The 21,448-nt window shown below is 41.0% G+C and overlaps 1 protein-coding gene across 4 annotated transcripts in view; it reads left to right on the forward strand.

The window, feature by feature from the left end:
• LOC126484461 (mitochondrial protein C2orf69 homolog) overlaps nt 1-21,448 on the forward strand; it is a 219,530-nt gene that overhangs the window by 53,217 nt on the left and 144,865 nt on the right. The gene's annotated exons all lie outside the window — the stretch shown is intronic.

A 21,448-nucleotide genomic window follows, 5' to 3' on the forward strand; every position in this document is an offset into this window, starting at 1 on the left:
GTGTTAGCGCCCCACCGACGCCCTGTAATTATTCAGATATATATTAGTTACATTACACTTTTTTGGTTATACTTTCCTTACGTGGAGGCCATGCAAATTTCTGGTCAGTAAAGTCTAAGACATTGGACGATTCATACTACCGGTTACGAAATAAACTTCCTCCATAAATGTCTCGTATACTCTCATAGCAGATGATTGCGCTGAAGATATTTCTAAATAATTGTGGTGCAACCAGTCGTTACACGGTGTCATGGTTCCATGCCTTTGACTTGTCGACAGTTATTTTGCAGTCCTAATAGGAAAAATGTTCGTTTAATACTTTCAGGGTTTCATTTCTAAAAACATAAATCAATTTTATAATGCTATATCATGATCGGCATTGTAAAGGTTTAAAATCAATCACGCTTTAACAGAAGTGATCATCAGCCTTCATGTGGGTTTGGTACAGTTCCACATTACAGATGCTCCGGCTAACAAATTTATCTGTGTCAGGTGCCATATTCGATAGTCCTATGAAATTAAGAGCAGATGCGAGGGGGGGTGGGGGGGGGGGGAAGCCTATTATAGTTATTTGATATCCGATTGTTCTGATACTGTTGAGAATTTTCTACAGAGTCGTATACAAGTATTGTTCCTGAAAATGAAAATTCTGATCTTGTTTTTGTGCATAACATCAGGTACGTTCTGTGAGGTAAATGTTACTGGGACAGGTTGTTCTGACCCACATACGTACTGTGGCCTTGTCTGATTTGCTTCTCTCCAATACGCGTATCATAATTAGCAGTTCGCGAAGAGGTGCTTTAATCTATAGAAACGGCCGGTATTCTCTTGTGTCCTTTCAGTACAAACATTAGCATACAGTACTGTTCGCAGTAGCATTACGTAGTAGCATTTTATATTTTTTGTAACTATAACATTTCAGTTTCGGCTGTGTATAATAACTAGCGAACCCGGCAGTGCTATCCAATTGCCGAATACGTTTGATACCCCTTACCTCTGCCCATCACCTCCTCCCTCCTGTCGCTCCTACCCCTCTCAATGTCTGTTTCCCCCTTCCCCTTCTCTGTCTTCTTGCACACCTCTCTGAGGTTGTGCCTTGCTTACTTTTGTTGCTAAAGTCTGGGAGCAGCTAATGATTTACTTAACCCTACCGTAGTTGAAATTGAGTGCGAGAAAGAAATCGAAACCATACGTTTTCACAGCACAGGATTTCCTTTCTCGCAGCCAATTTTAACAGAAAACATATACATTATCGTTTAAAATAATGTGTATCTTATGTCCGTCTGTATGTTTATTAGTCTCTCATGTGAAAATTGGAAAAAGATCAGTCAAGAACTTTCGCTGTTTTTGGTAACACCAGTCTTGATATAGTATTACAGATTTTAAATATATATTTAAATACCAAATATACAGTGTGTTTCAAAAAGAATATACGTATTTCGAATACATATATTTATTAAACTTTGAGACATACGAATATGAAACGTTACACATATATTTACGATCCTCTCAAGTTCAGATTACAGATGTTCAATATGCCCTCCATCAGCGACACGAACAATATCACATCGATACTCAAATTCCTCCCACACTCGGGCAAGCATGTCATTCGTCACTGATGTTATGGCAGTAAGAAGCCGGTTCTTCAACTCTTCCGGGTTCTGTGGGAGTGGTGGTACATAAACGTTGTCTTTGACGGAACCACACAGGAAGAAGTCAGAGGGTGTTAAATCCGGTGACCGTGGAGACCAGCTGAGACACGCTAAGTCGCCAGCTCCTTGACGACTAATCCAACGGTTCGGTAGTTTCGTTCAGATATTGAAGCACTTGGCGACTCCAGTGAGGGGGTGCCCCGTCTTGAAAAATGAAGTTGTCTTCGTGCAGCCTCGGAAACAAGCAGGTTTGAAACATAGCGAGATACTGTTGACCCTTAACTGTGTTTCCATCAAAGAAGAGTGGGCTGTAAGCATATGATAGGGATATCGCACAAAACTCACTGACTTTAGGCAAATCATGTTAATGGCTGCATGTGAGTTCTGTAGGCTCCAAATTCGAACGTTGTATTTGTTTACCTGACCACTAACTTGGAAAGTCGCTTTATCACTGAACACGATGCGTTGTAGGAAAGAGTTATCACTATCAATAGCATCAAGAATCTCGTTACAAAATGCCACACGTTTGCGTTTGTGATCAGGACGCAGAGCTTGTAACAGCTGTAACTTGTACGGCTTCATAACCAACCGACGTCTTGGTTTTGAAGGACCACGTTGGAAAGCAGTTTGAATTCGTGTAAAATTTTCTTCAGGAACACGAGGGCTGCAGGACTCTTTCCTTTACATACACATCCTGTATCTAGAAACTGTCGATACCATATGCGAATATTCCACCCATCCGGAGAATCAATGTGGTATCTCAACCTGAAACGTCTTTGCACTGTAATCACGGAATTGCACTTTGCAAACTCGGGAACACAAAATGATTTCTGTTGCGGAGAAGCCATTTTAAACATAGCGGTTAACAAGCAAAACAGAAGGAAACTGATATCTAGCGGCTATTAATGTAAACTATACTATGTATTCGTTTCTCCAATAGCCGAGCCTAGGCGCAGCGATCGATAGTTTGGACAGAATAATACTTCTCAATGCGTACATTCTTTCTGAAACATCCTGGATTTAAAAATATGTAGCCCTTGTGTGTCCAAAGGTTTATTGGAGCATCGTGTAAAAATTTCAAGTAAATTGATAAAATACTTGTCGAGAATTTTTTGCAACAACGTTAAACGACGACTTGGCTTTGTATGGTAGTGTAGATTTAGTCAATGGGTGCTTCCGAGTCACTTTCCGCAGTACTACAGGTGCAAGTTGCATCTCCCAGAACCCCCGCGTCAGGTTTCAATTTAAGCGGTTGCGCACTATTCTTTGTCACGGTTTGTCGTGTTGATCAAATGAAGAATGATTCTTCGCCTAATTATAATCCTGTCGTCTTTAGCCATGCACTTAATTATGTTTCCTGTAAGCGCGTGTTGAGCTATGAGCTCTTTCATATGTTTCTGCCATATTCTGGGTATTATCGATTACTGAACGTTTGATAGTTTGAATAATGGACGCAAATTGGTGGAAATGCTGTCCGTCTGCTTAGCTGAGTGGTAGCGTGTTTGCCTACCATGCAGCGGGCCCAGGTTCGATTCCTGGCCGGGTTGGGGATTTTCTCCGCTCGTGTACTCTGTGTTGTGTTGTCCTCATGATTCTTTCGTCATCATCACTGACACGCAAGTCGCCCAATGTAACGTTTACTGAAATAAGACTTACAACTCGTCGGCCGAACTTTCCCGCGTGGAGCCTCCCAGCCAACAATGCCACACGATCATTTCATCAGTCCGCTAAGTTATCAAATTAAAACATCTAAGATTTCTTGCTGAGTTAATTTATCACACTCCGTACTACTCCGTTTTGTAAGTCATAAATAGTGGGACATATACCTCGGTGATTGTGCCAATAGCTTCGGTTTTCCGAAGATTTGCGAGTTCAGGTTTCCTAGCTTGGTGAGCGACATTTGTGGAAACTGTGTGCACTGTACTCTGGATACCTGCAGAGCACGATGATTGCACCGCGGACGCTTCTGAGCCAACGAAACGACCAGCTGGAACAACCGCGTTAGCTGTGCGGAGGATTTCGGCGACGGTCGCTCACAAGTCAAACTCTCAGATCTTTGGGGAAAACCCAGTTACTGACGGAACCTGTGTGATTAACAGGAAACAAGCGGTACTGAACAAGTTGTTTAGTTGCATCGCCTGATTTAAGTACGAATTCTATTGACGCCAGCAGAATATTTATTACATGTTTGTTCTACGTTGGTAGGTCTTCAATACACATCGAGTCAGCGTTACCTTCATTTGTACTCGATTACAATTGGGTGGGTCAGCGTAGTGGAGGGGCGTGCTTGGGTTGATTGTTTTACGCTATAGCATCAGTTGAGTTACAGTGGAGAGGTGGACTACGCAGCACCGTGCTTTCGTCGTAGAGATGTTCTTTAACCCTAGGATGCATATACAAGGCCTCCGAGGCCCTTGTAAGTCTTCATTTTTTAAAAAAAATTCTGTAGTTTTTTGTTTGATTTTAAACTGATTTTCAGTAATCTTTCACTAACACTGTGACATTCCTCCTATCAAGTCTGAATGAGATACCTTTCTAAGTTTTTTGTATAATTCAATACGATTACCCATACACCGTGAATGCATAAGCAGGGCTTCAGAAGCCCTCACACATTTATAAATGTTCTTTAGCCTATATTGCCTTCAACATTTGTTTGGGAGCAGTTATTATTTCAACAATAACTGTAGTGGTATTTCTCGCAACAGAAGTGCCAACAGCAGCAGTAGCTGTAGCAGTAATAGTATAACTAAAAAATAATACACACTACTTTCACATATTGGCGATATCGGTGTATTATTGATCTTTTTTCTATCAAATGTCTTATTGTTCCATAGTATTGTTATCCTGTGCTGCTATTGTCAGCCTCATTGTTACTGTAATTTGTTTGTTGCTGCAAGGCCCATATTGTTAAAAGTATGACTCGTTTAGTGCTACACAAGCTGCTGTTCGAGAGACACGCCTTTTGCTATGGCTTCGACAAGCAAAGCAAGAGAGTCAGTACGTGCAAATGCAGCTAATTTTGCAAGTGTTATAGCTCAGTGGTTGGAAGATGATGATTCTTGCGAGGAAGGAAATATTTTTGAAGATGCAAGTAGTGAAGAATCAGCCAATGAACCTGCAGATGTGAATATTGAGGCAGATGACAGTCCTTCCGAAAATATTACTTCATCAGACTCTGAAAACGAAGAACCACCACAAAAAGGTTTAGAAGACCACACATACATTAGTCGGAATGGAACGATTTGGAAATTAGATCCTCCTGCAACTTTTCGTACGCCTGTCCATAATATCGTAAAGAAGGCACCTGGTCCAGCCCGTGGTTTGAAAACCTGTAAACCTAAGGATGCCTGGGACTGTATCATCTCCAAGGAAATACTAGAGGAAATCACCAACTGCACAAATATTTAAGGCAGAAGAGTGGCTGCTTTACATGGTAAAACGTGGAAAAACGTTGAAAAACGTTTCGCTTGCTGAATGGAGGGTTTTCTTGGTCTTTTACTGCTTTCTGGTGTTTGGAAGAGTTGGGATGTCCCTATTAGAGAATTATTCTTGGATGAAAAAGCAAATCCTACATATAAGGCCACCATGTCAGTAAATAGATTCGAGGATATAAAGAGATTGATTAGATTTGATGACAGGCGTACCCGTGAAGCTCTATCTGCAGATGACAAACTTGCAGCTGTTCGCTATGTATGGGAACTACACTCCTGGAAATTGAAATAAGAACACCGTGAATTCATTGTCCCAGGAAGGGGAAACTTTATTGACACATTCCTGGGGTCAGATACATCACATGATCACACTGACAGAACCACAGGCACATACACAGGCAACAGAGCATGCGCAATGTCGGCACTAGTACAGTGTATATCCACCTTTCGCAGCAATGCAGGCTTCTATTCTCCCATGGAGACGATCGTAGAGATGCTGGATGTAGTCCTGTGGAACGGCTTGCCATGCCATTTCCACCTGGCGCCTCGGACCAGCGTTCGTGCTGGACGTGCAGACCGCGTGAGACGACGCTTCATCCAGTCCCAAACATGCTCAATGGGGGACAGATCCGGAGATCTTGCTGGCCAGGGTAGTTGACTTACACCTTCTAGAGCACGTTGGGTGGCACGGGATACATGCGGACGTGCATTGTCCTGTTGGAACAGCAAGTTCCCTTGCCGGTCTAGGAATGGTAGAACGATGGGTTCGATGACGGTTTGGATGTACCGTGCACTATTCAGTGTCCCCTCGACGATCACCAGTGGTGTACGGCCAGTGTAGGAGATCGCTCCCCACACCATGATGCCGGGTGTTGGCCCTGTGTGCCTCGGTCGTATGCAGTCCTGATTGTGGCGCTCACCTGCACAGCGCCAAACACGCATACGACCATCATTGGCACCAACGCAGAAGCGACTCTCATCGCTGAAGACGACACGTCTCCATTCGTCCCTCCATTCACGCCTGTCGCGACACCACTGGAGGCGGGCTGCACGATGTTGGGGCGTGAGCGGAAGACGGCCTAACGGTGTGCGGGACCGTAGCCCAGCTTCATGGAGACGGTTGCGAATGGTCCTCGCCGATACCCCAGGAGCAACAGTGTCCCTAATTTGCTGGGAAGTGGCGGTGCGGTCCCCTACGGCACTGCGTAGGATCCTACGGTCTTGGCGTGCATCCGTGCGTCGCTGCGGTCCGGTCCCAGGTCGACGGGCACGTTCACCTTCCGCCGACCACTGGCGACAACATCGATGTACTGTGGAGACCTCACGCCCCACGTGTTGAGCAATTCGGCGGTACGTCCACCCGGCCTCCCGCATGCCCACTATACGCCCTCGCTCAAAGTCCGTCAACTGCACATACGGTGAACGTCCACGCTTTCGCGGCATGCTACCAGTGTTGAAGACTGCGATGGAGCTCCGTATGCCACGGCAAACTGGCTGACACTGACGGCGGCGGTGCACAAATGCTGCGCAGCTAGCACCATTCGACGGCCAACACCGCGGTTCCTGGTGTGTCCGCTGTGCCGTGCGTGTGATCATTGCTTGTACAGCCCTCTCGCAGTGTCCGGAGCAAGTATGGTGGGTCTGACACACCGGTGTCAATGTGTTCTTTTTTCCATTTCCAGGAGTGTATTTCTTGACAAGCGTAGAAATAGAATGATTCCCAACGATTCGCTCACTGTTGACAGCTAGTCCCATTCCGTGGAAGATGCAGCTTCACCCAGTATATGCCCTCTAAACCAGCCAAGTACGACATAAAAATATTTTGGTTATGTGATTCTACATCTGCATATGCTTTAGACGGAATTGTTTACACGGGGAGGAAGTCCCACGAACCTATTCAGAAAAATCTTGGATTGAATGTGGTGAAAGATCTTGCTAAAAGCATTGAAGGATCATCAAAAAATATTACTGTTGACAACTTCTTTACTAGTGTGCAGCTGGCAGCAGAGATGCTTCAGATGCAAATTACAGTGGTGGGAATAATCAAACAAAATAAAGCAGAAATTCCTAATGAGATGAAACCATCTGCCTCAAGAAGCGATTCATTCCTCTTTGTTTGCATTTAGAGGTGACATTACAATGGTGAGCTATGTTCTCAAAAAGAAAGTCTGTAGTTCTCATTAGCACAATGCATCACGACAGAAACATTGATGAAACTCATGCAAAAAAGAAAGAGATATAATAAAGTTCTATAACTCTACGAAGGGTGGAGTATAGCAAGTGGACCAGGAAATTCGTTATTACACTTGCAAGAGACAAACAAGAAGATGGCGATTTTCATTATGGATGAATATGATGGACGTCGCAGCAATGAACAGTGAAATTTTATTTTCCGCCCAACATCTGACATACCTTAGTGGAAGAAGTGATAAAAGGCGTTTGTTCCTAAGAGATTTAGCAGAGGAAATGGTAAGACCACTAATGGAACTTTGTATTCAGATCCCTAATCTTCCAAAGAAAATCGTTGATGCCATGCAAAGATGTGGTGTTCGAAAAGGTGTCATATTGCCGAACCAACTACCTGTTTCATGAAAAAGAAGATTCAATTATTGTCCGTATAATAAACATAGGAAAAGTGCTATGACATGCATTAAGTGTAAAAACCAACATTTGCAAGGAATATAGTGGCGTTCTTTGTGCTTCTTGTTTGTCACATGTTGAAAACTGAGAAAAATGCAACTTTATGTGAACAATGAATAATAACTTTTTGTCAAAATATTGCCTATATACATAATATTGTGAATAATGAGTATGTGTTAACTGAAGAAATTGGTTGTAATAAATGTTATGAAATGTAAACTGCAACTTATAAGTGAATTAATAAAATTATTTGTGAATGTTGTATGTAAATGGATGTAACTAATAAAAATTCACTCTTAGAGTTTTTTTAAAAAATTAATAAAATGTTAATCAGGCCCATCAGATCCTGTTACTGTATCTTAGGAATCTTTCAGTATGACAATAAATTTGACAGAAATAAATTTAACTCCAAAGAATGATTATATGAAAAGAGGAAAATTTTAAATTAGGGCAGGGCCTCTGAGGCCCTGCATATGCATTCATATGCGTTTTCGGCACCATGCATCCTAGGGTTAAAAATACTGAATCTGTGATTACCACTCAGAGGAAGTTCCGTCTCCAGTTCAACGTTCCACCTCGTAACGGTGCCATTCCAGCCCACAACATCATTCTGCTACGGATTAAGAACTTTTGTGAGACAGAATGTTCATTGAAGAAAAAACCGGGCGGCAGTGCAAAGACGGTACGTCATCTGAAAACTTCGAAGTTGTGCATCATGCAATTCGACATCCGGTCTGCAATACGACACCCACAGTCTCTCGGGTTATCTAGTTCGTCCCTTCGACGCATTTCACTCAGTCAAAATTTTAATCCGTAGAAAATTGCGATTTTTCGGGGGTTCAAGCCTCAGGATTTTGTTAGAAGACGACGTTTTGCTGAAGTAATGAAAGAGAGATTGCAGCAAGAACGTGGAATTGTGATTTTACTGTCAGATGATGCTCATTTTTATCTAAACGGCGATGTTAGTAAACAAACCTGTCGTTAGTGATCTCCAAACAACCCTCAACAACTGCCCCAGCGCCCCACTGCGTTGTGGAGGATTACAGTATGGGCTGAATTAGGGCATTATTTCTTCGATGAAAATGGGAGACCGTCGCCCTGAAATCGGAGCGTTATTTGACCATGTTGCGTGAATTTCTCGACCCGAAACTTTGCCGCCTTGGCATAAATCATCGAAATGTTTGGTTTCAGCAAGACGGTGCGACAGCTTACACTTCCCACGTGTGTATGTCTGAAGTAAGGAAGTTGTTTCTGGGGAAAGTGATATCCAACAGAGGTGGTGTTGACTGACTGCCCCGCACTCCAGACCTCCCTCCAAGTGACTTTTTCTTGTGGGTCTTCCCAGGAACAAAGTGTACATCAGTAAGCCACGTACTGCGCTTCAGTTAAAGTATACCATTGAGAGAGAGATTCGTGCTGTACCCTGTAACATGTTGGAGAGAGTGATGACAACTTCGCGCAGTGTGTCGACGAGTGTGCAGAAAAAGAGGGCCGGTACTTAAAGGGCATTATCTTCCATAAATAATTAATTTCTTTAAAAATTAACATATAAGATTTTAAACTGTTATTCATTGCGTATCTTTTAAAATAAAATAAGTTGCTATGTTTTAACAGTACAACGCTGACTCACCCTGTATCGCAGCCATAGACTGTATTCATTTTCTTATCTGCGCAGTAAGTATACCGAAATGGAGGTCAATGTCAGTGTCCTCGTAAATATTTTATATTCGGTTGTACCATACTAATTACATCCTTGACGGAAAAAAATTGTTCAACATTATATTGGTGTTAAACAAATCAATCTGTTTGTTCATAATTCATCGAGCTTTTAGTACGTTTTCTTCACACATTATATGTGGGCGTTTTTAGGGATTCCTGTTGAATAGACGTAACCATACCAATTCGTAGCGGATGTATTACTGTCAATCATAACTGCTGACGACAGTGCTTCGTCTAAGAAAATCTCGTTGAATGGAGCATATGATTGCAACGGCCGACAGCCTTTACCACACTGATTGCTTTCCAAGGCTTCTTATTATATGTTCCAAAACACCGCGCACAAAAATGGGATTCTGTGCTCATACCGCGGGTTCTGTTGGTGGTGATAAGGTAGAGCCAAGTGGGGCGTTTGATGTGGTCTGCGGTGGGCTTGATGGGACTTTCGGTGGCGTCGTTAGTACATGAGCAGTTCCTCGGAAAACCGCAAAAAATGTTTTTTTACTATATTTTCGCAGTTAACAGAGGACCAAAACCCTGTTTAGGATGTCAAGACAGCTCTGCACAGCAAATAGCTATAATTTTACGATATATTCCTAGATCACGAACAATCTTGAAAATTTTCTTCATGTCTTCATCCGTTTACGAGATAAGAGCTTCAAAGTTCCCCTGCTTGTACACGTAAACTCGCGTGAGATGCAAAGACGTAGTTTATAAAGTGACGTAGCACGGAGATATATGCTGTAAACTGCCTTAGTTATCATCTGGGAACCTCATGTTGTAGAAAATTAATTGTGCATTCTTCAATTTCATTTAAGTAAAGTATCTAAATTTTAGTGACCGATACATTTTTTTTCATATGAGTTACATGTCCAGCTGCAGCAGAGAAAAGGAGGGAGTCAGCGGAAAACTGCACCTATCAGAGCACAAAAAATGCGAATATATTCCTGTTTATTTAAAAGACTGACAGAAAAGTGGGGTACCTCACTCTTCCTTCCTCACCAGCTGTAAAAAATTTTCTGAATAATTTTGGCATGTGAACATATTCACTCTTTTTATGCTGAGAGAGAAGACAGTGGCAGTGACAAAGAGAGAGAAAAGGAATAAATACTGGAAGATAGTAGACAGTGGATGTGTTATAAAAGGAGCAAAGGAAACAGTGGCAGTGTGATAGAATGATAGGGACACAATGGCAATTGAACATAGTTAACAGTGCTAGGAAAAGAGTGAAGGCAACGAGGGAGAGAGAGAGAGAGAGACAGTGACAGTGTGAATACACAGCATCTGTGAGAAGGAATGAATGAGAATACAGTAAGAGAGAGCAGGAGGGAGACGATGACAGTGAGAGGAGACAGTAGTAGTAGTAGTAGTAGTAGTAGTAGGATAGAACGAAGGAGACTGACTGAGACACATGAGACAATGACAGAGACACATAGAAAGAAATGATAATCAGTTCGGCTGAATGAGTGAGAAATGGCAACTGGGAGCAGATGGGTATAGCGATAGACTAGTGAGTATGACTTAACATTTCGGGGAGCTTGTGCGAGTGAAGGTGAGAGGTGAGTTGCATGTTAAAAAAAAAGCGCGAATATGTTCTAGGAATTTTTTTAAGGATGCTGATAAAGGTAAAATGAAGCAGGTGGTACTCTGCTTTTCAGTGTATTTTAAATAAATAGGAATATATTAGCGTTTTTTATGCTCTGAAATGGGCATTTTCCAGCAGGTAACTATACTCCAGAAAAAGTGAAACTCAGTCTTGGTTCTATGAGAATTTTTTTTTGTCACGCTCTTTTTACCTTTTGAACAACTCTTACATATAAATATTCTATTTATTTCCTCCGAACAACTTCCTTTCTGTTTTACCAACTTGTTCCAGAGTTTATTCTTCCGTTGATATTTTGACGGAACCTTGATGTATGCTGCTTGTAATAACTTTGCCCTTTCCCACTTTGTACTCTTCACTTTTCCGACCCTCTCTGTGATAAATTGTAGTTCTTCTTGAAATTCTGCGAGACTGCTTGATCATCAACATATTTAATTAGCTTCATCTTTTGTCCTCTTTCACCACTTACCTTTTTTAGTGCCTTACCTGAATGTGAGCATACAACACTTTGGTGACAGTCAACGCAATTGTCTTCACACTTCTTCCAGATACCCCTCTCGTTCATTTCCTCACTGCCAACTCTTACCACTACTTGTCGTCCTGTATACAGTTATTTCATCAACCTTCTATCCTTCCAGTCTACATCAACATCTTTCAGGGTCTTCAGGAGGATACTCCAGGTAGCTTTATCAAATGTCTGTTCCCGATCAACAAAACTGATGTACATATCACTGTTACCTTCTAGCATTCTTTGTCCTACCATCCACAGATACCTAACGTTTTTGCTTTCATGAATGCAAACAGATCTCACGTCTTTCTCAGTATTTCATTACAATTTTGTAAATACAAGGCTACGTTCGGCCTTTGTAATGCTGCATCCGAAATTAATAATTATTGCCACACAAACGTTACGTTCTTTGGCGTTGTATTTATTTGGTAAGGGAACCAGGTAAATGGACAAATTTTCACTAAACCTTCAGATCAAATGCACTTGTCATATTCTGATCATAATATTAGTCAGTCTGGGTTTTGCTCCTTTTTTCAAGACCATTGCTTTCCTCTGTCGTAGATTCTTAGCGGCCTTCTCACATCTGTCTCCGGCGACTGTCCATTACGTCACATTACAAGACCCGTACCAAGCTCAGTCACGTGTGGTCTTGTGTATCATATAATTTTTCAATATACATCATCTGTGTAATATATTCATTTTTTACTAAGTATGCCGTGTTTGCTGACGTTTCTTAGTTCTTTGTTAAACTTTAACTGTCCTGTATATTTCTTATTAATTTACCTAGCATTTCCAGTTCTTCAGTCTCCACACACTGACATTTCATGTAATCCTTTCAAGCCTTATCGGGTAATCTTCCTAGTTCATTGTTCAGACTTCTATACTGTTTATGTTTCTTTTCTAGAATGATCATTAATCGGTTTTATTTAACATACTTGAAGTTATCCATTAGTTCCTATTCTTTTTCTTTTCTTCTACAATCTCTTCGTCCAACACTTTCAGGATTCGGTTTTAAATTGTCTTCGGTTATTCTAACACATTGGTTCTTACTGCTGAATTTTCCATATTTTCTTCAGTGGTTGGAGAGCGGGCCTGAGATCTTCCAGAGTACAACATAATCTCGCCCCCATCTTCTTACCGGTTGAATTGTTTTAATATGCTTTCAGTTTGCTCGTACATTTGCCGCTAACTATTTGTAATCTGTATTAGCCTATGTTCCAGAGAAGATTATCGCAAATTTGAACTGTCTTTGAATATTTGATTTGTTATTCTGGTAATAAAATCTGATATCTTAACACTGTCACTAGGAGCTTTCCATGTATACAGTCTTCGTTGATTATTCTTGAACTACTAACATAATAGTCCAGAGAACTAAGGGTTCAAACAAGGTTGTTAGTTTCTCACCCACGTTATTTTCTTTTTATCAACTCTGTATTCTTCAGCCATATTCTTCCACTGTCGTGCTATTCCAGTTCTCACTGTCACACTTTTTACCAATCCGTTTCCATTTTCTTCATAGATTTCACTGTTTAACCGCAAGTTCCTCTGTATTAGGCGTTGGCAAGTAAACTTGAAAGATCAAAATTTATACAGGGACGCACAGCATATTTACTTCTAGCATTCTTTCATGAAATGGTATATCTATTCGTAATGTTATTATCAAGATTTTTCTTGTACATTAATTCAACATCAATTTTTTTCTGCCTTCTTCAGAATATTTTTCTGTAAGCTCCATGTTCACATTTTCTTTCCCATTGAATTACTTAGTCCTTAAATATTAAAATTTCCATAGCACTGATACACCATTACAGGCAAATTATTGCTTCTCTGTTTCTAATATATTCAGAATCTGTCGCATGTAAATAGTCACTGTGAAGAATACATCACACTGGTGCTAGCGGTCCGCTCTCATAAACGCTGCCCACACGACCACTGTTTGAGCAAGGCTGTTTGTTGAAAACGAGGAAGAGCGATATTTTGCCCTGTTTGATACAACACATTCATGTCACAGTTTTATTTCTTTTGCTTTATATGATTCAGCCTTGTTAGATAAAGTCTAGCATTTGAAAAATCGTGGACCTTTTATGTACAGTCCCTAACATAATTGTGACTGTTCATGTTACGTCTTCAAACTTTGCGTCAGTGAGATCGTATAAAATGCTATGTCCTCAACGAAATCAAATAGCCTATTGTGTATCAGACCACTGTTTACTTAGGCGGAGCTCTTCAGCTGTCATATTTCTCGGAAAGTTCGTTAAGGCAAAACATTTATTTATTTAAATCATGACATCTAAAACTATATCCAATATGCGCTGCTGAATGAATGAGACCATAAAACATATTTCAGGACGTCGTACCCATCATCGACGCACTGCCGGAAACCAAAGGAGCGTCAACAGTGTTCCGATGAACCATAGTAGGGTCTTGACTGTTTGAAGAGGAGCCGCTCCACGTCCCCACTAACATGGCGGCTAAAACAAAAAGTTCGGCTGTCACCTCTGCTAATCGTGACCATTTGCGATATAGTAAACTAATGGACAAAAATGACCACCCTAAACCAACACTCCTACAATAACCACGTTTATTTACATATTTATGATCGTCGTCATTGGGGCATACATATTCGATCAGATTTCACTGTCACAGTTTCAGTATCTACCGACCCCGACGCAGATAATCAGTTGACATAAAACCAACACGTTGGCCAGTTCTTAGATAGGGCCATAAAGCTTCCCACAGTTTCACTACATGACCCTCGGGAATGAAGTTTCACTATATGACCCTCGGGAATGAAATTGTTAGTTGCAAGAATAGTTTCCGTGGACACTCCCCGTGTATGGCTGCAGTGTTTACTAAGGCACTATCTTCGTAACAACAGACCATTCTTTCAACAAATCTTGTAGAGCTGTTATGGACCCTTGTTTCCTTCTCAATGCGTTGACATTAGTGCTTTCAATTATTAATTTTATGGCTTCTTGTAAGTATCCTGACAGCATAATTTTACATTCATCCACGCGTATCCGCAGAATTGTTTCCAAGAGGGGGGTCAGGACTCCAAAATTGCCAGTTTGGTATTACCTAATAGTAACCTATAAGCGTGCCGTACCCCAAGAGCTTAATTTGACAAGAATTACACAAAACGTATTGAACCTCAAATGATTCATAGTTAAGCACTTAATATTTTTCAGGAAGAGTACTTTGCTAATTAAACGGTATACATATTTTAAGAGTAATTGTGAAGCACTTACTTATGCTATCAATATAAATGTGGTTGCGACCTTTTTTGATTCGACGAATGATTAAATACAGGGCATCCAATGATTCATGAAATAAAGCAAAATACGTAAATACCCTTAATGATATGTTGATTATAGAAATTTAAAAATCTGAAATACAAAGTGTCAGACAATGGAGATAATCTTGTGACATATCTGCATCCTTACTCCGCAAGCCACCTGACGGTGTGTGGCGAAGGGAACGTTGTGCACCTCTATCGGTTCTCCCTTCTATTCCAGTCTCGTATTGTTCGTGGGAAGATTGTCGTTATGCCTCTTTGTGGGCTCTAATCTCTCTGATTTTATCCTCGTGGTCTCTTCGCGAGATATACATGGGAGGGAGCAATATACTGCTTGACTCCTCGGTTAAGGTATGCTCTCGAAACTTCAACAAAAGCCCGTACCGAGCTACTGAGCGTCTCACCGGAGTTTATCTATCATCTCCGTAACGCTTTCACGATTACTAAATGATCCTGTAACGAAGCGCGCTGATCTCAGTTGGATCTTCTCTCTATCTTCTATCAACCCTATCTGGTACGGATCCCACAACGGTGAGCAGTATTCAAGCAGTGGGCAAACAAGTGTATTGTAACCTACTTCCTTTGTTTTCGGACTGCATTTCCTTAGGATTCTTCCAATGAATCTCAGTCTGGCATCTGCTTTACCGACGATTAATTTTATATGGTCATTCCATTTTAGATCACTCCTAATGCCTACTCCCAGATAATTTGTGGAATTAACAGCTTCCAGTTGCGGACCTGCTATATTGTAGCTCAATGAAAAAGGATCTTTCTATGTATTCGCAGCACATTACACTTGTCTACACTGAGATACAATTGCCATGCGTCAATTCGTTCCAGATCCTCCTGCATTGCAGTACATTTTTCCATTGTTACAACCTCTCGATATACTACAGCATCATCCGCAAAAAGCGTCAGTGAACTTCCGATGTTATCCACGTCCTACGACACTCCCCTGCGGCACACCTGCAATCACTCTTACTTCAGAAGACTTCTCTCCATTGAGAATGACATGCTGCATTCTCAACAGAAATAAAGTATGCCACATTAATCCCCAAAATGAGAAATCGGGGAATAAACTTTAAGAAAGACGCAATTCAAGTCTGATGGCACCTGCAACACCATTTGCTTACAAAACTTCACATTTGTTAACGTTAATGGATTTATTGCTTTACTTTCATACTTTCTACCTTTATTAGTGTTGGCTGGCATAATAAAGTTGAACAAAATGTGTTTTGAAAGCTACAGGATGTTGGAGAAGTCCCGGTATCCCGACTTCGTGCGATTGGGGAAATTAATAGTCGTTTTATTGGTAACCCTGCATCGAAGCCGACGAAAACATTGTTGTCAGTATTATAACGTTTTGTTTCAGGATTGCATTGTATCATTTGTGAAGCCATGGCTATGTGAATAGCCACAGATAACTCTATTCAGGAGCGATTAGTGGCGTGTATGTATGTATGTATGTATGTATGTATGTATGTATGTGTGTGTGTGGGGGGGAAGGGGGGGGGGTTGCAAGAATGTACACAGACAGTACAAACAGTGACATAGATAAGCGTCTATAAATCGCTTTTCAAAGCTCCACTTCGTTCCAAATACTGTCAGAAAGACTACGTAGTGAACTTCAGAAAACGCTGTTAGCACGGTTTCCAAATGTCGTGTTTGCTCAAAAGCGCTATTTTGTGATGAATTTGCTATACATCGTAGTTCACAGAGGAGGAATATAGCTTTCTGATCCAAGGCAAATTCTTATTATGTCCAAAAGATGGAAAGGAACCCGCCACATGTTATGATATGGTCTGGATGTGCCAGCGATTTTCAGCCGAAGTTCTTTCACACTAAATACTTGCAATTCCCGTATGATATTTGATGAATAAGTCTGATCTATGTCTGCCGGTAAAGTGCTTCGCATAATTAGTTTTGAACGGCACACATCAGTCGGAAGAAGGAAGGCAGGCAGGATACTGAGTTCAACGTCCCGTCGACACCGAGGTCATTAGAGACGAAGCACAAGCCCAACCGGGAGGTGGGGGGGGGGGGGGAGGAATGAGCCGTGCCCTTTCCAAAGGAGTAATCGCGGCATTTGCCTTAAGCGATTTAGGGAAATTACGAGAAACCTAAATTTGGATTGCTGGATGTGGATTTGAACATTCGTCGGCGTCCTGAAATCGGGCCCAGTGTGCCAACCACTGCGCAACTTCGCGTAATCACACATCACTTGGAGCGTGAGGATCACACATCACTTGGAGCGTGAGGCACATGAAGATTTCGTTCGACTCTACATGTCGGAGGATGAAAAAACATGAAAGAGTTAAAATTACTATATTTGTCTTCATTGTACTATCTTTGTCAAGTGATTGTAAGCATGCTGTTCGTGAAAGAAAGTTGGTGTCGCATGTTGTAGTCTCACACCGCATCTCAATAATGAACTGTTTAAAAGTAGCATTGTGGGCAAAGTGATTATGTGATCGAATGTTAACGTATCTTATTGAAATTAAAGACTCTGCTTTTTAAACGAGGTCCAGAACCTTACCGAGATGATTGTGAGCCTAGCAGAACTGCCGAAGTTATGCTCCGGACTCACTGTAAAACTATCTTTCTGCAAATTTCATTCATATATCTGGCAGGTTTTATCATTTTGTGGATAGGTTTAGGAAAAATGAAGCATTATTGGAAAATATCACTTGAATAAACTACATTGATAAAAGTATTACGCACAATAAATTAAATGTATCTTCAAATTGTGATGAATACTGAAAAACATACTTTATTTGCTCCTCATAAATTACTAATATTTATAAATTATTAATCGGAAATATGCGGAAGGCGCTGTTATTAAGAGTTAAGAACCTACTCTTTCCAGGAATTTCCTTTCTTTGGGAGAATTGCTTCTAGCATAGCGCTCGTTTGCCGACCCTTTAGATCCTACAATATCGCGGCGAAGTAGCAGGAAGAATTACATTGCTGAATATGAGCGAGCAGAGCAAGCAGTGGCTGTCGTCACATAAACATTGTTAGTGATGGACATTATTTGGGTAGTAGTACACAAGAAATGATTTCCAAGATGGAGGAGAGAAGAAAATTGAAAAACAAGAACACTGAAGATGCAAGAAAGGTATACCGAAGGTTAAATAACGAACTGCGAAGAGAAACAGAGCAGGCTAGGAAAAAATGGCTAAAAGATGAATGTGATGAAATTGAAGAACTGGACAGGAAGGGAAGATACGACTTACTATACAACAGAGTAAAGACTATGACATGGGAACAAAACAGAGCAGGAGGTGCTACTATGGAAATTTTGAGTAAAGACGAAGAGGTAGTGTACAAAGACCGTGACGATGTCCTCCAGAGATGGGAAGAATATATAAAAGAGCTGTATGACACAAATAGCAAACCAGAAACTCTGGAACTTGAATCTCACAACAGTGTAAGTGATGAAGAGAAAGGACCGACCATCATAATGGAAGAATGGCAAAACAGTGCGTACAGATACAATACCGGGAGAAATACTAAAATGCTTGAACCACAATGGAATAAGAGAAATATTGAGGTTATGTAATAAAATATGACAGTGATGAATGGCCTGAGGACTTTTTGACAGCAATAATGATTCCATTACCGAAAAAACAAGGAACCAAGAAATGCAGCGAGCACAGGACAATCAGCCTCATTTCACATGCAGCCAAAGTGATGTTAAGAATAATTAATAAAAGACTTGAAAAAGTAATAGAGGAGAACCTCGGTGAGGAGCAATTTGGCTTTAGACGGAATACGGGCACCAGAGATGCAATAGGGCTCCTACGAATCTTGGGAGAAAGGTTTATTGAAAAAGGAAGAGACCTATATATGTGCTTCATCGATTTAGAAAAGGCATTTGACAACGTGGTTTGGGACAAGCTGGCGACTATTATGAGGGAAAAGAGTGTGGACTGGAAAACCTTAGTCAAAAAGTTTCAGTTAAAGTGAGAGGAGAAAGTACAAACTGGATCAGACTAGGGAAAGGAATAAGACAAGGATGCTGTTTATCACCTACTCTTTTCAACCAGTACTTGGAAAATATGATTGACCAGTGCTCATTAGATGACAAAGGAGTAGAAATTGGAGGAAGAAGAGTAGGGTGCTTGAGATTTGCTTATGACATGGTCCTTCTAGCCACGGGGGAAAAAGAATTACAGGATTTGGTGGACACCATTGCATCTAACGGAAAAAAATATGGAATGAAAATTAACACAAATAAAACAAAAGTATTGGCAATAGGAGGAAATAAGGAAATAAAAATTGTGCTGAATGGAGAAACACTAGAACAGGTGCAAAATTTTAAGTATCTTGGAAGCAGGATAGACACCGACTGGAAGTGCACCACAGAAATTAAAACAAGGATAGCAATGGCAAAAGAGGCGTTTTATAAGAAAAGGAGAATCTTCTGCAGCGGTCTGGACAGAGAACTCAGAAAGAGACTCATAAAATGTCTTGTATGGAGTGTTCTTCTATATGGCGCTGAAACATGGACTATGAGGAAAAAAAGACAGAGAAATGCTGGAGGATTTTGAGATCTGGACATGGCGGAAGATGGAAAGAGTAAGTTGGATGACAGAGTAAAAAATGAAGAGGTACTGAGAAGAGTGGGAGAGAAAAGGCAGTTACTAGATGTAATAAAGAGAAGAAAAAGAAATTGGATTGGGCATATATTAAGAAAGAATGACGGACTGATAAAAACAGTTTTAGAAGGTTATGTAGAAGGGAAAAGGAAGCGAGGAAGGAAGAGATTCCAGATACTGGATGACATGATGGACGGTACAACATACAGCAGCCTTAAGAAGGAAGCAATGGATCGCAGAGAATGGAAAGGCAAAAGACCTGCTAATATAGCAGATAACTGATGATGATGAGTCGGAAAGCTTTCTTCTCATAGGCAGAACATCAGAACTCAAGTGGTGAGAGAACTCACGTACCTCTCCCACTTGATTCTTAAACAGTCTTTCTCTATTGGTTTTCTTCTACTTGTCAGTATTTGTGCCCGCTCTGTGGCTGCACCCGCGGGGGCTGTCTCGCCACGGTCCTGACGAGGTCTCCCGGTAATGAAGGTTTGCTACGCTCCACGTAATACTTGTAAAACTGAAAAGGGGGGGGGGGCAATATAGTTCTCCATTCAAGAGAAAATATATTTTATACGGCTGCGGTTGCGCCTGTCATGCTGAATTTATTTATGTCTTGCGTTTCCCCTTCGTGCACGGTTCAAGTCATTTCTATTCACAGTACAAACATATATTGCATTAACAGTTGTCATTTTGCATAGGAGTCAGACACGCTACGGCAGATCCAGCATTGTATTTATGTATGCTAGTCTATTCTTGCTGTTGTCTACAATGCGAATGTTTTGTTCACGAAATAATAATTACATCTACAGCCATATCCATACTCTGCAGACGACTGGGAACTGCATGCCAGATGGTAATTCGCGACGGAGCATGAGAATTGATGGTTTAAAAGCCACTGTGCGCGCTGTAATTAATCTAATCTTCCATTCGCAGTACGTACGTGAGCGATTCCTCCTGGTTTTTATATAATCCTAGATCCCTCGCTTAAATATGGTTCTTAGAACTTTATAAGTGAGCTTTCTTGGGATATTTTGCGTCTGTCTGCAAGCATCTGGCAGTTCAAGTTTTTAGCATCTCGGTGTCGCTTTTCCTTGAGTCATGCAAATCCGTGACCATTCGGCTGCCCCTTCTCTGTATACATTCAATACCCTATATTGGTATGTGTCCCACACACCTGAACGATATTCGAGGATGGGTGTCACGGGCGTCTGGTAAGCAGTTTCCCTTGTAGATTGATCGCATTTCCCTAGTAACCTACCAGTCAACGGAAATCTGCCACCTGCTCGACGATATCCGATCATTCCATTTCCTATCTGTACAAATTGTTAGAGCTAGATGCTCCTGTGAGTTGACTGATTTCAGTTGTGACTCTCTCATATTGTACTATAGTATACAACGTTTATTCGTATTGTGAAGTGCAAAATTTTACTTTTTTGAATATTTAAACCAATTTTCCAATCTTTGCACAACTTTGATATTTTATCTGTCTGAATATTGGTGCATTTTGTATTCAGATAATACTTAATAATAATAATAATAATAATAACCTCTTTTGCAGATTGCAGTTGTCTATAATGGTCTGCCAGGTCATTAATATACAACATGAAAGGCAGTTATCCCAGCGCACTTCTCTGAGACGCACCTGAGTTCTTGTACTTTCTCGATGACTGTCCATCCAAGATAACTTACTGCGTCCTTTCTACATAGAAATCCTAGATCCAGTCACAAAGTTAGTTTTATACCCTATGCGCTCATGTATTCATTAATGCAGATTGATGAGATAATGAGTTAAAACGCTTTTTTCGGAAGTCAAGAAATACTACATCTACTGAATGAACTTCCACGTTGCAGCGGTGTGTGACGTGATTTGAAACTTCTGGCGATTTGAAACTTAATGCCTGACTGTGACTCGAACCCGATACTTTAGCCTTTCGCAGGAAACTACTCTACCCACTACTTGACACATTTTCAAGACGTCATGTGAAGCGTGAGTTAGGTTTCG

The sequence above is a fragment of the Schistocerca serialis genome, chromosome 1 (assembly GCF_023864345.2).
Source record: "Schistocerca serialis cubense isolate TAMUIC-IGC-003099 chromosome 1, iqSchSeri2.2, whole genome shotgun sequence".
Taxonomy (NCBI): domain Eukaryota; kingdom Metazoa; phylum Arthropoda; class Insecta; order Orthoptera; family Acrididae; genus Schistocerca; species Schistocerca serialis.